We start from the raw sequence: 9,851 nt of genomic DNA on the forward strand, positions 1-9,851 counted from the left end.
CTAAAGTGCTGCAACTACGAGTTAATGCTTCTCATTTCTCTCCCTTCCTATCTGTCCCCCCCAAAAAATACACCCTCCACAGTCATCAGCCTGCATTAATCTGCACCTCAAATACCTGCTTTTGGTGAAACATTTACACATGCACACAAATACATATGTACAAAGACGTTCATGCAGTGCTGCCAGTAATAGTGAAGATGTGAAAATTACCTAAATAACTACTAATGCAGAAACTGAAAAAATGATGGTATATTCCTTATTATAGAATGCTATAAAGTCATTGAGAGTGAGGGAGACATATTTGTACTAACTCACTATGATCCCATACGTGTGTAAAACTCCAAGCTGATGTGTATTTATATATATTTGATTAGAGACATGCACACCCAGCTCCGGCAATGGTTAACTCAGAGGAAGGGTGTGAGGGAACAGTGCGAAAGGTTTGGGGCTGTGTACCTGTGTGAAGGTGGAGTGGAGGCACAGTGACCACTGAACTGTAAAGTTGTCTTAAGACCAAAAACAAAGAAGGCAAATTCAGTGACTATAACAGAATTTATTGTAGGGTAATTTACTTACAGAGAAGATTGGGTCCGAATGGAAAAGACACCCAGTAGTCTGCATGGATCGTTCTCTGCTACTCCACAGTTGTTACAGTAAATGTTTTGTAGTATAGCTGAACTACTAATGATTGACAGTCAAAGAGACAAAGACGTAGCTTGATCCAGGAACCATACCCCCTGGTGGTCTCATGATGGATAATTGCTTACAATTGATGCCAGTACCAGGCTTGATAGTTATCTCAGTTGCTATATCATTCTGGCCATTTACTGAGAGGAATCTTGGTTACAGAACACAGTAATCATTAACTATAAGGCTTAGTGCTAGCTGAGACTGGAGTCCTCAGCATGGAAACTAGGAAGAAATTAGGGGGCACACAAAGATGGGGTCAGCTTTGTTTACATCAATATCAATATAGTATCCTGAACACTCTGAATCGTATAATAAAAATGCCAATATATTTAGAAATGTATATAAATGTCTATATTTATAAATATTTTCAAATATTTAATACATAATGCATATGAAATGTTCTATAAGGTTCATAATTGTAAAAAATGTCATTGAAAATACTGAAGATATTCAAATTCTAATAACAGATGCTAATAAAATGGTTTTCTTTAGGTAGGTAAAATTTCAGCAATTTTTCCTCCTCTTTTTACTTTTATTTCACATTTTAAAAAATACTGTATTCACTCTCCCAATAGTTCAAATTTTAAAAACCTCTGAAATTGGGATGCATCTTACAATTACAATTGGGAGTGTTCTTTTCTTTCTTTTTTTTTTTTTTTTTCCTTTTTTTTTTCCTTTTTTCTGAAGCTGGAAACAGGGAGAGACAGTCAGACAGACTCCCGCATGCGCCCGACCGGGATCCACCCGGCACACCCACCATGGGCTACGCTCTGCCCACCAGGGGGCGATGCTCTGCCCATCCTGGGCGTCGCCATGTTGCGACCAGAGCCACTCTAGCGCCTGAGGCAGAGGCCACAGAGCCATCCCCAGCGCCCGGGCCATCTTTGCTCCAATGGAGCCTTGGCTGCGGGAGGGGAAGAGAGAGACAGAGAGGAAAGCACGGCGGAGGGGTGGAGAAGCAAATGGGCGCTTCTCCTGTGTGCCCTGGCCGGGAATCGAACTCGGGTCCTCCGCACGCTAGGCCGACGCTCTACCACTGAGCCAACCGGCCAGGGCCTTTTCTTTCTTAATGGTACACAAAATAATGTGTTCAATCATTGATGGTATTTCTAGATTTGATGAAACATGGTAAACAGAAAGAAAAAATGAGAAAATATGTTAAATCTGTAGACCTCAGATCTCTGCTCTTTCTCATTTTACCAAGTTCATTGGATGAATCTTTTAGATTCATTTAGCCCAAAATATGTGGCATAATTTTCTGTGGTATTTTGGCTGGAAGAATAATTTTCCATTAAGTTAGCAAGACTGTGGAATCAGTAAATTCGATTTTCCTTGGTCAGTGTGCCAACAGATGCCAAACAGGCTGTGACACGGGCTCAGGGGTGGGGAGATGGATACAGATATAACCATAGTAGAGTTCTCCCTGTGACCACCTTACAATCAGACTGGAAAGCAGAAGGAGGAGGGAGAGCATGCCCAATTGCTTCTGGAATTTCAGACCCAGAAATCCAACTTAAGGAACCAGGAAAAGGCGACCAGTCTCAGTGGAGCAGGATGAAAGCGTGCCAGGCGAACTGCCTCTCCTTGTTCCTGGTGTGGTTGTTTGTGGGTGTCTCCTGCAACCCCTGACCCTAAGTATTTACTCAATGAATGTGCTAGGGGCAGCCCCATGTGGCCAAGGCCCATAGGTGCCACCTTTGTTTCTGGCACATAGGAGACACTCAGAAATAAACGAGAATAAAAGCAATGATCAGTAGTTTCTAAAACAAAGGAGTTGAGGGAGATGGTGTTGGGTGCAGGGAGGGAAGGCTGATGAAGGCTGTGGCTGGCTTGAATGGAGTGGAACATAGGGCCACGGGTGGAGAGGTTATCCATGGGTAGGAAGGAGGTACCTCCCTCCCTCCCTCCCATTTCACCACTCATGCTGTCACACCTGCCAGACTGGCTCACCAGAGTTAAGGGGAAGAAATAGAGGGTAGAGGGAAGGAAGACACTCCCAACCTTTAGCAATAAGACTGTTGCACTCGCCTGACCTGTGGTGGCGCAATGGGTAAAAGCATCAACCTGGAACACTGAGGCCGCGGGTTTGAAACCCCGGGCTTCCCTGGTCAAGGCACATATGGGAGTTGATGCTTTCTGCTCCTCCTTCCCTTCTCTCTCTGTCTCTCTCTCTCTCCTCTCTCTAAAATGAATAAATAAAAATCTAAAAAAAAAAAAGACTGTTGCACTCACAGCAACAGAAGGAACTAGGGTGTGGAAACAGACAAACCAGGTTCTAATCCCAGCTCTGCCATTTTAGCTGCAAAAACTCACTCATGGTGCCTATCTCCCCCGTGCTTGTTTACTCAGTGATCAAATGGAGCTACTCATATTGTTCTCTGTGCCTTTCCCAGTGAAGGTCTCAATCAAGAAAAACCTTTATGCTATTTTTATAAAGATCACCTTGTGTAGGAGGTCCCCAAGACCACCCCCAGATTTGATGATTTGTTGGGGGATTCACACAATTCAGCGTGTAGCTGCCTGCGATGCTGGCTATGATTTATCATTGCAAGAGGATACAAAGTCAAATCAGCAAAGGGAAAAGCCACATGGCATGGTGTCCAGAAAAAAGTAGGCCCTCGCTTCCAGGAATCCTATCCCAGTGGCGTCTCTCAAGATGCATTTAATTCCTCCAGCAACAAGTTATGACAACACATGAGAAATATTGTTGACCAGGGAAGCCTATTAAAGACCCAGTGCTCATTAAAGACTCAGGTTTTTTATTGGGGGCCAGTCACGTATGCAGCTTCTGCCTAGCGTGTATCTAAATTCCAGGCTCTCAGAAGGAAACGATGTTCAGCATGAACCCCACTGTTTGTACAAAAAGTTTGGGCACTCTTAATAAATTCTGGGAATGGTGGGAGCACTCCCGAAATTCAAGTTCCCAGACACCAGCCAAGGGCCGACTTAACAGCTGACTTCTCTAAGGATGCGGTCTCAGACCTGCTCTGTCCTGTTTGCCCAGCCTGCTTGCTCCTTACTCCCCAGGAAAAGACGAAGAAGTGGTTGGCACTGAGCAGATTTGGAAAAGGCCCACACTGTCTGGGCATGTGGATAAAGAGCCCCAACATCTTCCACAGATGTCCTCATTTCCAGGTCCCTGGGAGCCAAATGGGTTCTTCTTCTCATCTTTTTTCCGTAATTGGATTTAATGAGAGATTAGGCATGTATCAGCTAAGAAAGCCATTGGGGTGGCAGCTCTTTTAAGGGTTTCCAGGTCTGCTTGGGGACTGGGAAGTCACCTCTAGGAGGAGCTTCAGTCAACTTCCTGACATTCTTAGTGACGGCTGGCTTCCAGCCTATCTGAGGCTTCCAGAACATTCCCAAAAGGAAGTAGTCCTTCTGTGTTTTCCAGTTTCAGGGTGAAGTATTGGAACCTGAGCAGATCCCAGGCCTCAGGAAGCCTAGCTTTGGAGCTGTATTACATTAAAAGAATGAGTTCAGTAAGAAAAATGTAATTAAATTCAGATCCTTAGCTACATTTTTTCAAAGAACATTAAAGAGGATAAAATTCATTATCTACAGTGATGTATTAAAATCCCTTTCCTCTCCTTTTTTTTTTTTTTACAGAGGCAGAGATAGACAGGGACAGACAGACAGGAACAGAGAGAGATGAGAAGCATCAATCATCAGTTTCTCGTTGCAACTTCTTAGTTGTTCATTGATTGCTTTTTCACATGTGCCATGACGGTGGGCTTTCAGCAGACCGAGTAACCCCCTGCTGGAGCCAGCGACCTTGGGTCCAAGCTGGTGAGCTGTTTGCTCAAGCCAGATGAGCCTGCGCTCAAGCTGGCGACCTCGGGGTCTCGAACCTGGGTCCTTCCGCATCCCAGTCTGACGCTCTATCCACTGCGCCACCACCTGGTCAGGCTCCTCTCCTATTTTTAAAATAAACTTTGTATCTTATTTTACTATTTATTTATTTTTTTGTGCCAAACCAAATTTTTTTAAAGAATAATTTTAGATTTACAGAAAAGTTATAAAGATAATACTGAGCATTACCATATACCTCTCATCCAATTTCCTCTGTTATTAACACCTCACATCCATCAGGTACATTTTGTCACAACTAATGAACCAATATCGATACATTAGTAACTAAAGGCCAGATTGCCTTAGTTTTTACCTAATGCCTTTTTTTCTGTTCCAAGACCCTATTTAGGATAACATTAGATTCAGTCCGCATGTCTCCTTAGGTCCTCTTGGCTATAACAGTCTCAGACTCTCCTTGCTTTTGATGACCTTGGCAGTTTTGGCAAATGCCAGTCAGGTATTTTGTAGACTGTCCTTCATTTAGGATTGTCTGATGTTTTTCTTATGATTAGATTGGTTTATGCATCTTGGGGAGAAAGACCACAGAGGTCAAGTGTCATTATTATTTCATCATATCGATGGTCCATCAAGATGATAACCTTGATCTCCTTGCTGAGGAAGTGTTTGTCCGGTTTCTCTCCCATAAAGTTACTCTTCCCCTTCTCTATCGTCCTTTTTGGATATGTCACTATGCACTGCCCACAATTAAGGAGTGGAGGGCTGTGTTCCACCTCCTTGAAGGCAAAGTATCTACTGTACATAGATTATCCTGAATTCTTCTCCACGGGAAATTTGTCTGTACTTTCCTGTTTACTTACGTACTCAGTCTTTACATATATCCATCTGTATGGACTCACTCCGCATTGTCGTAAACTATCTCTTACTCATTTGGCACAGGCTCTGAAATCTCTCTACACCATCTTTACAAATAACTCTCCCTGTTGCCAATTTCTGTCCTCTTTCCTTTTCTTCCCCATTAGCCTTCCCCCACCTCCCTATTCTCCCTTTTTTCTTAGCTCAAGCCTTTCTTACTTGAATCTCCTATCCTACTTCTCCAGCTGTCCTCCCAGCTCATTACCCCATGTACCTAAGTAAACGTAAGTGGGAAGAAAGGGAGGGTAGGGATGAAAATGTTCATTAGTCAATATGAGACCACTATGGTAGCTGAGGGAGCAGAAAGAGGCTGTGAATATTCCATTTTGTCCTTTTTCTATCTATATATGTGAAAATGATCTCTAGGGAACTTGTGTCATGGATTATGCTGAGTGCTACTTGTAGCACCGAAACCTCAAATTCATTTAAACCTCAAATTCATCTTGCCTATTTTTTTTTTATTAAGTGGGAGGTGGGGAGGCAGAGAGACAGACTGACTCCCACATGTGCCCCGGCCGGGATCCACTTGGCAAGCCCTCTATCACAGTGGTTCTCAACTTGTGGGTCGCGACCCCGGCGGGGGTCGAACGACCAAAACACAAGGGTCGCCTATTTCCGATGGCTTTAGGCAATCCCTGTGTTTTGGTCATTTGACCCCCACCGGGGTCGCGACCCACAGGTTGAGAACAGCTGCTCTATCAGGTGATGCTCTGCCCATGTGGGGCTGCTGCTCTGTTGCTCAGCAACCGAGCTATTTTAATCCCTGACGTTAGGCCATGGAGCCATCCTCAGTGCCTGGGGCCAACTTGTTTGAATCATTTGAGCCATGGCTATAGGAGAAGAGCGCGAGCGAGAAGGAGAGGGTGAGAGGTGGAGAAGCAGATGGTCACTTCTCCTGTGTGTCCTGGCTGGGAATTGAACCCAGGACTTCCACATGCCGGGCTGATGTTCTACCACTGAGCCAACCGGCCAGGGCCTCATCCTGCCTGTTTCACAGATGATAAAACTGAGGCTCAGAGAGATTACTTGCCTAATGTCACAGTGCTATAAATAGTAATGCTGGGGTTTGAAGCCATGTCATATTCCAAATCTGGCTTGCTTACAGGATGAACTAAGATGTACTTGCAATCCTAGTTCTCTAGGAAACAAAACATACCCTCAAGTTCTAAAGCACCAATATGGAGCAGTCTCTGATTCCTTCCATGGGGCTTTCACTCCGACAGTCTAAACTCGGACAGTGAAACCTTACACAGCTGCCCTTTCCTCCTGTGAGCTGTCCCTTCATTTTCATTTCACACAAGGCAAAATCAGTGTAGAATTCTAGACTGCACTAGGGTTTTCTTCTTCTTTCTCTGAGTTAATATGGAGAAAACTATTAAGGGCTCTGTATTAGTTTCCTATTTCTGTGTAACAAATTACACAAATTTAGTGGCAATTGAAAACAATCCCCATTTATTAGCTCATAGTTCTGTAGATCCTAAGTCCAAATGCAGAGTGACTGGGTTCCGCTCAGGGTCTTGCCAGGCTGAAGTCCAGGTGTTCACTGGACTGTATGCCTTTCTAGAGGCTCTGGGAAAGAATTTGCCTCTAAAACCTCCAAGCTGTTGATGGAATTAAGTTTTTGCAGTTGTAGGACTGAGGCCTCTATTCACTGGCTGGCTGTAGGTCAGGGAACTGCTCTCAGTTTCTAGAGGTTGCTTGTGGTTTCTTGCCATATGGCTGCCTCCATACTCCCTCTCATGCTTTGACTCTCTTTGAATGCTTTAAAGAGATTTAAAGGGCTCATGAGACTGGTCAGACCAATCCAGGTAATCGGACCTTCTTCAAGTCAATTGTAACATGTAATATAACCTAATCAGAGGGCTAATAACCCGTCATATTTACAGTCCCAGGTATTATACAGGGTGTACATCAGGGAGCTGGAGTCTTGGGGGGCATCTTCGGATCTGCCCACCACAGTCTCCATTCCTTTATCTATTCACACATCACGTATTTAATATTTATAGAATGCCTTTCCTGAGCTAGAAGTAGTTCCAGGGGTTGTAGATACAATGATGAATAAGACAAACTTGGTCTCTTAAATCTTACCATCTAGTGTGGTGACACGGACAATAACCAAGAAAACAAAGCAAACTAGCAGTAATGAAAGCTCTGCTGGGAATTGACATAGGGTGGGATTTAGATTTAGATTGAGTGGTCGGGAAAGGAGGAAGAAATCTGTGAGGAGGTGCCATTTTAGTTGCTCCATGAAAAGATAACACAATGAAAACGTCCACTCAAGATCGTCTAATATCCACAAACCCAAGATGAAAGCCCACACCCTGTGGTTCCACGGTTCCTTCTAATCAAGTTTTACACACTTAACAGAGAAGCCTGTTTTCAACCCACACCCAAACCCACTATGCCCTGTGTCTTACTCATTCTGTTTTCTTGTCCCTAGTTGGTTTGTGTAGCTTTGGACTTAATTTCCTAAATTCCCAAGCAGGAGCCGGGCTCCAAGGCATGCCAACCACAGTACATGCAAGTATGTGCTCTATCAGCTTTCTCCTGGAATCTGGCAAAATATCAATGGGTGAAGACTCATGAGTGTACATATGTGTACAAATATTGCCAGTCCACATTTCTCCTAAAAATTTACTCAACTGAATTTGCATTTCAATTTCCTGCTCTACATTTGCAGAACCTAACGGTTCCATGAGAACTGCCTGGCACAGGAACAGTGCACCCCACATCTGCCCTTGGTTCACCACTGGGGGAGGAGTACCAATCCCAGTTGGACACCTGCATGGTTAAGAATGGGAGGCTTTGCCCTGACCCGATAGCTTGGATGGTTAAAGCACCGTCTCAACACGTAAAGGTTATGGGTTCAATCCCCAGTCAGAGCACATATAGAAACAGATGAATGTTTCTGTTGCTTTCTCTCTCCCTCTGAAATCAATAAATAAAATATGTTTAAAAAAAAAAAAAAAAGGACGGGAGGCTTTGAGGTTTGGGGCCCTATTTGTTAATATACCACTGGAGCCACCACGGAGCTCTGAAACATACACAGAGACAGTTTCCGGGTGTTGATCATGTGGCAGGCGCTGTCCACACACAAAGATGAACTGTCCCAGTCATTACCTTCAAGGAACTTCCCATGTCATAGTGGAGACCAACATTATAATATAGGAGGTCTGCTTTAAATTAATTAAGTCATTTTTTTCAATGAATATTTATTGAGTACTTCCTCTGTGTCAGGCAGTGATAGATAACAGACACAGCACAAATCCTTGCCCTCATCAAGCTTGTTATAGTCTAAGGGATAGGCAGTAAAGACATAGACTCATAAGATATATTGGGGGTCAGGTGGTAGTAAGCAAATAAATGCTATGGAGGAAAATAAAGAAGAGAAGGTGTTTGGAAGAATGGGAGGAAGGTAGGTTATTGTTACATTAAAGAGTTGAGGGACAACGTCTTTGAAAAGGTGACATTGGTATGGCATGGGAGGGACCAGTGGAGATGGAGAGGCAGTATAGGGCCTTTCAGGTCATTATAAGGACTCTGATTATCACTGCATGAGCTAGGGAGCCACAGAGGGTCTTGCGATCAAAGGACTAACACGATCATCTCACTTTTGTTTTAGAAGGGTTCCCCTGCTTGCTCTGTGGACAGTAAAGAGCAAGGAGCCAAGGGGAAACAGAAAGACAAGTTAGCAGGTTACTATACACTCTAGAGACATGACTGTGATGTGGATCAGAGTGATGGCTGTGGAGGTGCTAGATATGAGATTTGTTGAAGGATTGATTGGATGTGGGGATTTGACAGAAAAAGTAGAGTCAAGGATGTCTTCAATATTTTGGGCTTGACCAACTGTAAAAACAAGGTTGGAATTATTTTACATGAGGAAGATGACAGGTGGAGCAGGTTGAGGGCAGAAAATACCAGAGTCTGGTGTGGGGCAGGTCGGGTTATATTGTATGTCAAACATTTAATGGATGCATTAAATAGGCATCTGGGTGTGAGACTGGTTTTCAGGAGAGAGGCCAAGCGCTGGTGGCGGAATTGTGTAACTTAGCAGCATAGAGGTGATGTCTACAGCCATGAGCTAGAACCAAGAGAAGAATGTTGTCAGAGGAGGGGTGAGGTCCAGGGCTGAGCCCTGGGACTTTTCATCCTTAGTGCTCAGTGATGAGAAAATGTCAGCAAAGGAGACTGAGGAGTATTCAGAGAGGGAGGAAGAAGATCAGGAAAGGGTGATCCTGGAAGCCAAGAGAAGTGTTTCAGGGAGGCTGGCATGACCAACCCCGTGTGCGAGCAGCAATGGAATCCAACGCATAGGTATACAGGGGCTGACTTAGATCACTGCACGGACTGGAGAGTAACAGGAAGCCAGGCAGAGTGTATGAGTCCAGATGCAGCTGAGTGTGTAGGCGGGAGAGCACCAAGTTCTCTCCCAG

This window comes from Saccopteryx leptura, chromosome 13, assembly GCF_036850995.1.
Source record: "Saccopteryx leptura isolate mSacLep1 chromosome 13, mSacLep1_pri_phased_curated, whole genome shotgun sequence".
Lineage (NCBI taxonomy): Eukaryota > Metazoa > Chordata > Mammalia > Chiroptera > Emballonuridae > Saccopteryx > Saccopteryx leptura.